The 13,774-nt window shown below is 36.3% G+C and overlaps 1 protein-coding gene across 2 annotated transcripts in view; it reads right to left on the reverse strand.

Annotated features, from left to right (window-relative positions):
- nedd4l (NEDD4 like E3 ubiquitin protein ligase) overlaps positions 1 to 8,080 on the reverse strand; it is an 89,237-nt gene extending 81,157 nt beyond the window's left edge. For both annotated transcript variants that reach the window (XM_048166274.1, XM_048166273.1), the window contains exon 1: positions 7,699 to 8,080. The gene's annotated coding sequence lies outside the window, so the exon portion shown is untranslated. The remainder of the gene's footprint in view (positions 1 to 7,698) is intronic.
- Positions 8,081 to 13,774: the final 5,694 nt, after the last annotated feature.

Genomic DNA, 13,774 nt, shown 5'->3' on the forward strand with positions numbered 1-13,774 from the left:
CAGACTCTTTTCAATAATTTTGGAAAGAAAATTAAAGGAAATGGAGTCATTGTCCAGTTTAAGTAAATTCAGTACTGATTCATTCCGTTGTAAGAATCAATAGTTATTAATTTTGTTAATTTATCTATATCAGCACTGGAGTAAACAGTGATGTCATCATCCAGCTCAGTTCAGTTCGCATACAATGGTGACGATGCAGGCAGATCAAAACATTGTAGGATATCAAATGTCGAGTGTCCCCAACTAAGCAAGCCAAAGGCAATGGCGGCAAGGAACCCAAACTCCAATAGGTGACATCAGGTGGCAAACAGGTGTTAAAATGGAGTAAAAAAAAAACCTTGGATAGAAACCAGGCTTAGTCGGGGGGCCAGTTTTCCTCTGCAAACAATGCATGATTATGATTCAGGCAGCTTTCATAAGTCCAAACACCTCTGATTGCCCATTCTGTTCACACACAAACACAGAGCACTGCTTGCCCGTGACTCCATGTTGGACACACTTAACGATTGTAAGGCCGATTATGAATGTAAATTGATACTTATGACTGATCGCGCTCAAACACGTCCAGTCAGAACCAGTTACGTTCAGTCGGTGTTCAAATCCCATGTCTAAGTATTTAAATCTGCTTCAGTCGCAGGAAACAATTGCTGTGTGTTGAGCTCAGTCTTAGAATGTTTTAGCTAGTCGTTAAATGTGTGCCCGGGATGCGCACAATCGATTTTGTGCCACTCTGTACTTTTGTACTATGATACCTTTGTGCAAAATATAATTAGTATTTAGCCTATTTATTTGTTCTATCTAGTGTTGTCAAAAGTACCGACTTAGATACCAAGTCAAACTGAAATTTTAAAATTGTGACGCTTTGAACACTGTTGAGCGGATTCGTAAACACCTCTGATTGCCCATTCTGTTCAAGCACTCAATATGTCTGTGATTGGCTACAATGATCAACTCCTCAAATTTTTTTTCTAAATAGACATCAATGACGCTCTTTACTAGCACTTACACAGATACACAGGGGAGAGTGCTTTCAAACTCTCCAGTGTGTTGATCATTGTAGCCAATCACAGAGATATGTGTTGAGCGCGTGAACACAATGGCCAATCAGAGGTGTTTACGAATCCACTCAACAGCACTCAAAGAGTCACATTTTTAAAATTTCAGACAACACTAGTTCTAACATATCTGTCATGCATGTTGCCCTATTAAAAATCTCCACCATGCATTAAAAAAATGTGTGTGTGTGTTTTTGTACATTTTTCTCTTTAATTATAATGAAGTAATGTGTTGTTAGTGAGGTTTCTGAGCAAGAAAAAAACAAAAAAACAGTACTGGTATCGGTCTGGCATTGGGTTGGCAGATACCAAAGGTTGAGGTATCAGACATGAAAAATTGGTATGGAGCCATCCCTACTAATTATATTACAGGCAACCCACCGAGTTGATTATGAAAATATGTTGTTTTGAAAACAATTTGTTTGATAATGGCAGCCACACCCACAGAAACAAGTTCTTCTATTTTGAGACGTTCTATGAAATGTGATTCAAAATTGCTCAAATACAATTCACAGATCCACGCTCTTAGTTATTATGAAAGGGCTTCCATTTTTAACCTGGCTAAACACAGATTTCTAAACGATTTATATAGATGCTTTCATCAGCAGCTACATAATCAAGACTGCTGATTTCAGTGCATGCATTTCCATATCAATGCAATTCATAATGTTATGGCACCTGGTTTCATCAGAACCAAGTCTGTAAGTTCTTCTAAGCAAGTCATCATGCTCATTGTGCAATACATTTTAAGTGGCACTAAAGGTTTGTCAAATTACACCACAAACAACAGGAACTGGGAAGCCTGCATGTGAAAGCATTGCCAGCAGGCCATTAAGAATCAATCTATCATTTATGATACATTTTAATAGTTGCTTCCGACTTATGTAAGTATGTGCTATTATTTTAAGCAAACACATCAATTTTCATCTGGCAGACAAAAAAAAAAATTAAAAAAAAAAAATCACCATAAAAATCTCTTAGATTTATGCTGATGGAGGAAATCGAGGCCAATCTAGGGACTATAGAATATCTGTGCAAAACTATGTATAAAACTATCTTCAAAGTAGTCGGTGGGAAAATCCAGTATAAAGTCATGTATCCAAAACCTAGGCTGCGACTCACTAGGTCGTGAATCGGTCATGTTCACAAATTCGGCACTAAGGACAGTAAGGACCCTGGCTCACTACACATTGGGAAACTGATGACTATTTCCAGCAACATGACAACATCCTCATAACACAACATCAATACTGGTATTTATGAACTTTCTGACATGATCTTTAATAAAGTACACTATTATAAATACTTTGCTTGTTACATATATACGTGCAACATTCCAGCAGTGAATAAATTATAAATGTTAGCTAGATTATATTCAGTACCTGTCTAGCAATGTATGTTTATGCTGAAATATAATTAAATCATGGCTAGTAATTTGTAAAATGTCATTTATTCCTGTGATGACAAAGCTGAATTTTCAGCATCATTACTCCAGTCTTCAGTGTCACATGATCCATCAGAAATAATTATAATATGCTGATTTGCTGCTCAAGAAAAAAAATATATTATTATCAATGTTTAAAACAGTTGTGCAGCTTGATTTTTGTGGAAACATGATACATCTTGCTGACCCCAAAGATTTGAACAGTATCTATCAAAATCAAAAAATTTGCAGATAAACTAGTCAGTTCTTGTTGGGACTTGGACAAGTCAGCTAACACCTAGCAACCACATAGTCTAGTAAAAACCACACAGAACACCCCTGCGACATCAACGAGTTTGGCAACAACACTAAAATCTACATAAAATTATTTATGTTTTTACTCCTTATTTGGAGACTATGTGAAACATTCAGAGCTAAATGTGTAAGAAGTGCATGGGCAGCAGTCAAAAAAAAAATATGGTTTGATAACAAGGTTGCAAGTTTAAGCGCAAAATTCTCTTTAATCATAGTGCCGTTAAACAATACACTTTATCCCAGGTTTCTCTATGGGAAACATAGCGATGGGCAGAGAGGACTCGTAGCGCCCCTGACCTTCAGTAAGCATGTGGCTGCTATGTGTGGAATGCTTAATTAATGCTTATTGTTTCATCCTCCTCGGCAACTCAGTTACTCTCTGAATTGCACACAGAATTAAACAGTTTCTAAATCTGATTCATTCCATGGCCTGAATTCCAAATTCTAAAATATAATATATATAAGTTTTTCTATTGTCATGCTTTTTTCACACTATAAAATGGATAAGAAAGAGAGAGTGCAATGCACACTCATTCAATATTGACAATAAAATAAAACGGAATATATTTAATTATATATAATAAAATATTTAAAAGGAGGAGGAGCACTGCAACCTCAACAAACAAGATTTTCTGCAGCCTCATTCCATTCAAATAACATTCAAATAACTAATTTCTGATATCTGGCTGCCATCAAAATAGAAATTACAGTTGAAACACACTATATAGATGTATACTTGCCCTTAGGGATAAACAAAGTAATACACCTATCAAAAGGGGAACTAGTTTTATATCTGACACAGTAATGGTAGTTTCTGTGGCGCCTGGCTGTGGTGTGACGTTTCTCGGGTTTTCTAGTTCCATCTTGGGACCTCAGCACAGAGGCATGTCACACAGATCAGGAAAACATGATTCGGCTGCAACTATAGCTCATGTATTTTTAATGAAGATGATGTAACAGCATGTCGCTGTATCACATTCCACGCTCATACTGAGCACGTGTGAGTGCATAATCGAGTAAACGTTTGCGTGTTCTTCCTGCGTGTAAAACAGACATATTTTAACACAAACATATGACAAATTATCAGATTATTGTTATGATATAATGATTCCAAGAATGTTTTTCTTTGACAACCTACGCTGCTGTTGGTATGCTGTAATATATGTACATCCTTCCTACCTAAGGTAAACCCTTGCACGTGAATAATAATTATGTTATGTGACGGTCACCGAGCAGACACAAATTATTGGCTCTCTGCTAATTAGAAGGTAAATTAACAATGTTCATGAATATTCTTCAGCTGGGCATTTCCAGAAGATTATCAAGCAATGTATGCATTACACATTTAATATATCTTAATTTCATACAAGACACGTTGTGTGTTCAAAAACATCTAGTGCAATGGAATAGAACCAACATAGTCCAAAACATGTTTGGTTTACTTTTAATTTTATCTTATATTTTTTCTGTTGACTTGGTTGGAAACTATAGCAGCAGGGTGAAATACAATTTGTGTGACAGTAAAGACATTTATTATGTCATTATTTCTATTTCAAATAAATGCTGTTCTTTTGAACTTTTCATTAATCAAATAATCCTGAAAAAATGTGTTTGTCTCTCATTTAGCAATCGCAATGGCTTCGTTTCGCTCCAACGGCTTTCAGCTAGGGCTGTACGATATATCGCATGAGATTGTCACGCGCATTTCGTCAGTAAAGCCGGTTCCCTGATTGCCGCTAAATCGCCATCACCTGCTTTCAAATGGAGCGCCATTTAATAGACAGAACCGTAGATCACTGACAAGCCACGCAATATCGCGTTCATTATCGAAGGCGATTCATCTGCGATATGAACGCGATATTGCGTGGCTTGTCAGTGAACTACGGCTCTGTCTATTAAATGCTGCTCCATTTGAAAGCAGGTGATGGCGATTTAGGTAATCAGGGAACCGGCTTTACTGACGAAATGCGCGTGACAATCTCATGCGATATATCGTGCAGCCCTACTTTCAGCCACACCCTGCATCATACTACAGTATTGTTAATAAATCTTTAATACATTCTTCCCGAGTCCCATCGGATTCTTTCCGATGACAACACCTCCCATGATTCCATGAAATCAAGGCGCCATCAAGCTACACCTTTGTTTTGAATATGCGACCTCTAGTGGCGAAAAATTACATATTGTGCCTTTAAATAAACGCAGCCTTGGTAAGCATAAGAGACTTTAAAAACATTTCGAAAATCTTACTGACACCAAACTTTTGAATGGTAGTGCATATAAATATTCATCACCGATTCAGTGCATGCCTAATTTACACAAGGTTATCTAATAAATCTGTATTACTCAATGGAAGTTAAACAAATAGGATCTAAAATTCCACAAGATTTCTATCAATAAAAGATCTAAAGGAATTGCCAGACTGCTCCTCAGGGAGAACTTGCCATTCCTGTGAGCAGACGGTGTCTTGGGAACTGAGGTCTATAGGAGTAGAAAGGCACGATCATACCCAGCAAAGACAGGAATTCTGGGAACGAATGATGGGATCCCACAGGACTGAGAAAATGTTGTGTGGTAAACAGACCCGCTGACAAAGCTGACTCTAAGCCAACTTAATGGATGCTTGTCGCATACTAATGAAGCAATGTATGTCATCTGCGTGTACTGTGTGTATTTTGCAATACTTTGGGATACTATGTCAACACGATGGGTTACTGGAGGGAAAATATTTGTGATCAACCAATGACTGATACTAAGTTTGCTAGTATAATTCTGTGTAACAGTATTACAATATCTATTCAATGATGACAAAAATTGCTAAAAGTAAACAAACACTTATGTGAAGCACCACTTCTGTTCAGGAGTGTTCACTCAAGCTACATTTACATACGCTCAATAAATCAGTTTATAATCGGATTGATGGATCACAGACTGAAAAGCCTGAAATACCTCAATCTAGGGCTGGGCGATATGGACCAAAAATCACATCTTGGTATTTTTTATGCTGAATGGTGATATACGATATATATCTCAGGATGTTCTATGATTTTCTATTAGGATTAAAAAAGCCAAATTTTCTTTTCTGTATTTATTTTTTTAAAATTTGTTTCATATCCTGCCCGATCTTGTCCTAAAAAAATGTGAAAATTGAAGGCTATGAAAAAATATTGTGAATTTATCAATGTAAAAATGTAGGACAGGGACTTGGTTCTTTCCATCAGTTGCTGATTGGATAAAGACAAATCTGAATGTGAGTTTGCAGTCGACTGTAAGAAAGGAGCGGTTTAAGCACACTAAATGATTGGAGAAGTCGGACATTTGACCTCAAGTTAGTTATGATATTTTAATTAAAGATTACGAGGTCAAAAAATAAAAAAAAGAACCATATGTATGGATAAATCATTCACAATAAGATCAATAACATGCATTTAATAAATAATATATAGGGTGAATTTTCATTTCATGCCGACTTTAATCAAATCAAGTTTACGATTTTGGGCAAATCTTATTTTCTGAAAGGTTTTCTCAGGAGAACTTCCTGAGAAAGTCAATCGAGGGATGTTGAGCCTTTCCCCTGCTGTTTAACATCCAAACACAAACATTGAACAAATGCTTAACTTTGATCATCCACCGTTTAACCTGCGGATGAACATCGAGCTAGTAACATTCCTTTCTTTGTTTACGTTAAACATATCAAGACCCTAGTAAAAACATTGTGCAAAAATTATTAATTAACTTTGCCTACTCTTAAGTCACAGTTTCGGGGTTTGGACTAAAAGTACTTCAGTACTTTTCCACATAAAAACCTGGTATGCATACGTCACATATCTTTCCAGAAATTGCTGACAGGCCAATTTAACGTGATACAGACTTAAATATTGTACGTACAGTAGTACATGACTCAGGTCTCTCCTTTGGACTCAAATATCAAAGCATACATAAAAACTTCACTGATATTAACACCTATGAGCAATACATGGCCTTGAACTATTTCACCATCAGCATTAAAAACTAAAAGACAGATCTAGTATGCCAGTTGAGAGAAGCAGTAATGACTAAAAAAACATGAATGCAGATCCAAATGAATCATGAACGAACACCTGCTTCCTGCTGCCCTGCTCAGACTCTCAATACAGTTGACCTGAATTTTCAGGGGTCACACAGGGGCCCTGTTATGACAAACAACATGATGTTGCGGTTGCTACAAAATCTGATGTAACATTATTAGAAACACTGTAACACTGATTTCACCTAGTAACTAGAGATAATTCTTGATTATGATGCATTCATCATTGTGCCACATGGTTTCTTCAAGGCAATATCATGGAAAACTATTAATGTGCTGCTACAAATAACACTTTCCTACTAACAGAGAAACAAAAACATCCATCATTCAGTCATTTATAGTGTCTATGTCAAGAATAACAACATCCAAAAGCATCTCAATTTTGGTAAAGCACACAACAGACTTAGAAATCATGGCATGTCAACCTGATATTTGACAGGTGAGCTGTCAATCATAAAAACCAACACATGTATGCATTACATCACTTAAACCTAGAATAGAATTTGGTTAGTAATAGAAAGATAATTACGATTTGATGACAGCGGTACATTTTCTAACACTAACGTTAGATATCCCAGTTAATCCATTGAAAAAATAGGTAAACACAAGCTGATGGCTAGTGTTGGCATTTAAATACTTAATAATAACCTTAATGTTTATATTTGTAATAATAAAATAATTCTATTAGACTTAATGAAATTGATCCTGATCATTTGTCACACTGGAAACCCCATAACAATTGAAATCAGGTTATGAAAAATAATAAACATACAGTATTAATATGGTGGGAGGCATGAACTGTCTTAAAGATGGTATGGTTTAGAAAAAACAGTACTTACTTCATCCTCTGAGAGTCCATAAATGGGTTCAAAATTCGTAGCCATAAAGCCAAGGGGCAATTTAATACACACATACACAAAAACACACACACACACACAAACACACTCGTGTGAAAGCTGGAACAATGGCAAAGTGTGTCCTCCTCCACCTCCTGTGAATGCAAGTTGATCCAAAGCAACGAAGTCTGAGACCAAAAACGATTATCCTTTTAAACCATATCGTGACAGAAGATGTACGTCCACCGGTTTAATCTCATTTAACGGCAGGAATTCGGTGGATACACGCTTAATTTCCCCAACAATATGATTTCCCCTCGTCAAGTGCAAACGCGAATCATTCACTTCCTCTCAAGAACCGAAACACTCCCCGCTGGAATGAGTGACAACTTACCGCGCCAATCACAGGGTTTTCCAAAACTCGGAGAGGACAGTCTAGCCAATCGGTGTCGACTGAGGGCGGGGCAATGTTGTTGCACTTTTGTGGAGTAATCAGGGATGGGTAGTTTCCTACATCCCAATACAAGATCCATAATAGCTTCACGTTTGTATATATTGTATACATATCTGTGAGTGAGTCTGTCTGTGTATATTATGTTTATTAATACTTAGGCTTTTTAAAAAGTCACTAGCCTAAAAAGCTTCTTGAATCTTTAAGCTGGTAACAAGTCTCCAATAGCAGTGCTCTACCACCCTCTAGAGTTAGAAGAGCGATACTGCCAACATGTGCCAATTTATGATTAATGCCCAGCTTTGGTCAAAGTCCAACTGTTATCCATCATGATTCATTGTGCATGTAAAATAGCCTAGAGGAACGGAACTAAAAGATGTTTTCTGTTGGTTTCTACTGGTATTTTATTGCTCTTGGCTTTTCTACACTGAAGTGATGTTTAACAGACTGAAAAATGAAAAGGAACACACACTTTTCAGGTCACATGAAGTAACAAGTGTGCATAAAAAGCAAAATGTATTAAAATGAATTTATAGTTTAAATAACTTTAATGAATAAATTCAATAAAGGGATAGTTCACCCAAAAATGAAAATTCTATCATCATTTTCTAACCCTCAAGTTGTTCAAAATCTGTATAATTTTCTTTGTTCTGTTGAACACAAAGGAAGATGTTTTGAAGAATGTGTTAAATTGTTAGTTCACCCAAAAATGAAAATTCTGTCATTAATTTCTCACCCTCATGGCGTTCCACACCCCTAAGACCTTCGTTAATCTTCGGAACACAAATTAAGATATTTTAGTTGAAATCCGATGGCTCCGTGAGGCCTTCATATGGAGCAATGACCCTTCCTCTCTCAAGATCCATTAATGTACTAAAAACATATTTAAATCAGTTCATGTGAGTACAGTGGTTCAATATTAATATTATAAAGCCACAAGAGTATATTTGGTGTGCCAAAAAAACAAAATAACAATATTTAGTGATGGCCGATTTCAAAACACTGCTTCAGGAGCAGTGATTCGGAGCATAATGAATCAGCGTATCGAATCTTGATTCGGATCGTGTGTCAAACTGCCAAACTGCTGAAATCATGTGACTTTGGCGCTCCGAACAGCAGATTCGATACGCTGAATCATTATGCTCCAAAGCTTCCTGAAGCAGTGTTTTGAATCGGCCATCACTACATAAGTCGTTATTTTATTTTTTTATTTTTTTTTTGGCGCACCAAAAATATTCTCATCGCTTTATAATATTATTGAACCACTATATCCATATTTATATAGATCAATGAATTTGCCATTAATATGTCATCTAGTGACATTTAGCTACCAGTTTTAGCTACTTTCAATTGTTGGCAACACTAGTGGTCACATGACAATGACAACATGCTGAATGTAGGCCCTGTCCCAAATAGCACACTTCATGTACACTTTCGGTCTTGTGGACTTACAATGGCACAAGACTGTAGGGTGTCTTATTAGTCATTTAAGCTTAAAGAAGGGTGCACGTGAGCGCCCCCTTTGCGGCTGCTATGCGCCCTCGATGCGCACTTCTGCTGAGCCCGCAAGACTGTGGCCCTGTCCCAAATGGCACCCTAAACCCTCACCGTCTTCCTCTGAGTCCGCACTTTTTAACGACGTAATGCCGCTTTGACTGCCGGGTAAAATCCCTCTGCGTAGCTCACAGTCTTGCGGGCTCAGCTGAAATGCGCATCGAGGGCGCTTAGCAGCCGCAAAGGGGCGCTCACGAGCACCCTTCTTTAAACTTAAATGATGAAAGGGACACCCTATAGTCTTGCGGACTTAACGGCCATTGTAAGTCCACAAGACCGAAAGTGAACATGAAGTGTACTATTTGACTTTTCTTTTGGAATGCACTTCTGCCTCATCTTAACAAGACAATCGAGGAGGCACCTTCGTCTTTTTTCCCCTGGTGTACCCTTTGCATTAATACGCATTCATTTACTGTAGTAACATTAAAAGCTACTGCTGGTCTTTTACGTTAAATATAATGTATATTGTGTATGTATTTGAAACATTTGAACGGACTCATAAAGGGAGCTGTAAAGTATTTTTGTTGAAGTACAATTTCATTTTGACCATAATAATGTAGCTACTAAATCTAACTTGTATAAGTATTACAGTAGTATAGAAAAAAAATATAGTATCCTTCATAACGAAGGGCCCTTTGAAGTGGCCAGTTTTGAGCACTTCCGACCCTTCAACACGGTGGCCATGATTGTTTTCACTCCGAAGTGCCCTTCGGAGGCCGATATATCCTGTTTGGAACGCACCATATGGATTACATTCATACTACACACGTTCATACTATATAGAACATACTTTTTAGGTGTTTTACTTATTCAAAATAAGTAGGCTACATACTCAAAATAAGTAGCCTACATACTCAGACACGGCCAGAAAGTTTTTCCACCACATTTTCAAATTTTATCATTAAGTTGTGAAAACGTTATTTCTGAATGTTCTATGAACGTTCAAAATATCCAGTTTTTTAATGTTTTAAAAAAAAAATTCTTCGTAGTACGGAAGAGGATTAGGGCCAAGCAATAATAAAAAATAATACCATCTCGAGATTAAACTCGTTAAATTACGAGAAAAAAACTCGTTAAATTTCGAGAAAAAAGTCGAGATAAAATGTTGAGAATAAACTCGTTAAATTACGAGAAAAAAATCGTTAAATTTCGAGAAAAAAGTGGAGATAAAATGTTGAGAATAAACTCGTTAAATTACGATCAAAAACTCGTTAAATTTCGAGAAAAAAGTCGAGATAAAATGTTGAGAATAATTAAGTCATTAAATTATGAGGAAAAAAGTCGTTAAATTACGAGAACAAATTCGTTAAATTACGAATTTGTTCTCATAATTTAACGACTTTTTTTCTCGTAATTTAATGACTTTATTCTCATAATTTAATGACTTTATTCTCAACATTTTAACAACTTTAATCTCGAGATGGTTTTATTTTTTTTATTATTGCTTGGCCCTAATCCTCGTACTCTTCCGTATTGGTTATATGAACGTTAAGGGAAATTTCGTTCTTCAAACAATATTATGGGAATGTTAGCCTATTTTTGAATGTTCAAAGTAGTAACATTCAAAAAACATCAGAAAAACTAAAATGTTTCAGAAAGAAAGAAAGAAGTTCATGAACGATGTATAGGCTAATATATGCTAAGTGCTAAACGTTTTGAGAACATTATTAAAGACCAGGTAACTTTGAATGAACGTTAACATTAGCTTCTAGAAAACGTTTTTCATAACGTTGAGAGAACTTTTCCAGAACGTTAGCTGGGTGAATGTAAGTTCTGTGAATGTTCCCTGTTAGCTGAGTAAATGTAATGAATGAGCTCGCTAAAGCTAACTTAATCACTAATCCTTTATAAGCTCATTAAAGCCAAGTCAAAACATTTACTCATTGGAAATCAGTCTTCTTAAATTGGGAATTGATGTGGCATGTCAGCTCTTTTTATGAACTAGTAGAGTCACCTGCAGTATGTTATTAAAAAAAAAATAATCTTATATTTATATTAGCTATACATACTAATTTAAATAATCATTTGTCACACTTTAGGACTTTTTAAATAAAATGGTGACCAGTTAGGCTACAACACATAAAAATATAGGCTACTTTCCTTATACATTCATATACATTTCAATGTATAAACCTTGATGTTGAAACAGCTTCATATACTGTGCGTTTGAGAACTACCCATAAAGTTTAGCTATGTGCCAGTAGATGTCCCCGTATTACCGCTAAAACATCATTTGTCCTGGATGAGTGGTAGGCTATATAGCCTACAACACAAGTACTGTGGTGTAATGCATTAAATAGGGCTTTATTTAGTTTAGGTTCATATGACTGGTTAATAAAACTTTTGTCAAATATATTGTTAATTCACTGTATAAATACATGCAGCTTGGTTTAATAAATTACTTTGAGAAAGTGGTATTGAATTCAGTAAAGCTCTTAATACTGACTCATGACCATCAGACAACATTACACATAAGTGAGTAATCCCCTGTTAACCTTAAACTACTGAGCTAGGATAATTATAATGGGTCACCTGTGCCAATATGCATTATGTCAATGTTAGTTCAAGTTCAAACACTTCATGATTTTGTAAAAAAAAAAAAAAAAAAAAAATCCATAACACAATGGACACATCAACTCTATTTCCAGATGGTAGAATTACGTAACACCAAAACACGTTGAGTTGAGCAGAGGAGGATTTTTTTTTTTTTTTTTTTTTTTTTTGAATCTCCTTTGCCCCACTCCCTCACCCACACAGCCATGAGCTGAAATGTCTTTCCTTGGTTGGGAAACGGTTACTTGCTTGAGGGTTTTCGGATGTGGTTGATGGAAATCTCACTAGTGCAGTTGTGCAGGAGTGGAAAGTTCTAGAAAGAAGAGCACAGATATTGGGAGAATGAGATCAGATTGATTAGGAGCAGAGTTTAATCTTCCTTTTTTACACACACAACTGTTTCTTTTTTTTTTTTTTTTTAAGCTCTTCATCACCTCAACTAAACTTCAATCACTCTTAATGCAGAAGGGGTCAGAGTTCATTGGCAGGGCCATGATGTTAATGCATGTGGACAGATTCAGTTTAATGGTGTGTTTTATATTTGGATAGCCACATTTTTAGGTCATTGTAAATTCCTGGATTTATTGCACGATGGAAGAGAAGATAAATGCTGTCATTTACAGTAGGGTAAGAGGAATGACTTTTATGTACTAGTCTTTTATTTTGTACAGTTTCATTGATGCCACAGACATTCATTGATATACTGTAGAAAAAGCAGACAAATTAACATTTTATTGTTTACAAGTGCATGAATGGATTTGTTGCTTACAATATGTTTCAGTTAAGTACCAACTTTACTGACATATTACCAATAACTGACATACTGGACAATAAGAGTTTTGAGCTATTAAATGAATGTGGTTAGCAAATCTCTCAGATCATTTGAGAATTTAAAGGGATAGTTCACCCAAAAATGAAAATTTGATGTTTATCTGCCTACCCCCAGCGCATCCAAGATGTAGGTGACTTTGTTTCTTCAGTAGAACACAAATGATGATTTTTAACTCCAACCGTTGCCGTCTGTCAGTCAAATAATGCTAGTGGATGGGAACTTCTAGTATAAGAGTAAATAAAACTTGCATAGACAAGTCCAAATTAAACCCTGCGGCTCGTGACGACACATTGATGTCCTAAGACATGAAATGATCGGTTTGTGTGATAAACCGAACAATATTTATATCATTTTTTAACTCTAATACACCACTATGTCCAACCGCGTTCAGCATTCGCTTAGTGAGGTCTGATCGCGCTCTGACAACGACAGTAATGTCTAGCACTCATTGAAGTATATGCACGAGACATCACTGCCGCTGTCAGAGCGCGATCAGACCTCACTAAGTGAATGCTGAACGCGGTTGGACATAGTGGTGTATTAGAGTTAAAAAATGATATAAATATTGTTCGGTTTATCGCACAAACCGATCGTTTCGTGTCTTAGGACATTAATGTGTCGTCACGAGCCGCAGGGTTTAATTTGGACTTGTCTATGCAAGTTTTATTTACTCTTATAGTAGAAGTTCC

This window comes from Megalobrama amblycephala, linkage group LG18, assembly GCF_018812025.1.
Source record: "Megalobrama amblycephala isolate DHTTF-2021 linkage group LG18, ASM1881202v1, whole genome shotgun sequence".
NCBI lineage: Eukaryota > Metazoa > Chordata > Actinopteri > Cypriniformes > Xenocyprididae > Megalobrama > Megalobrama amblycephala.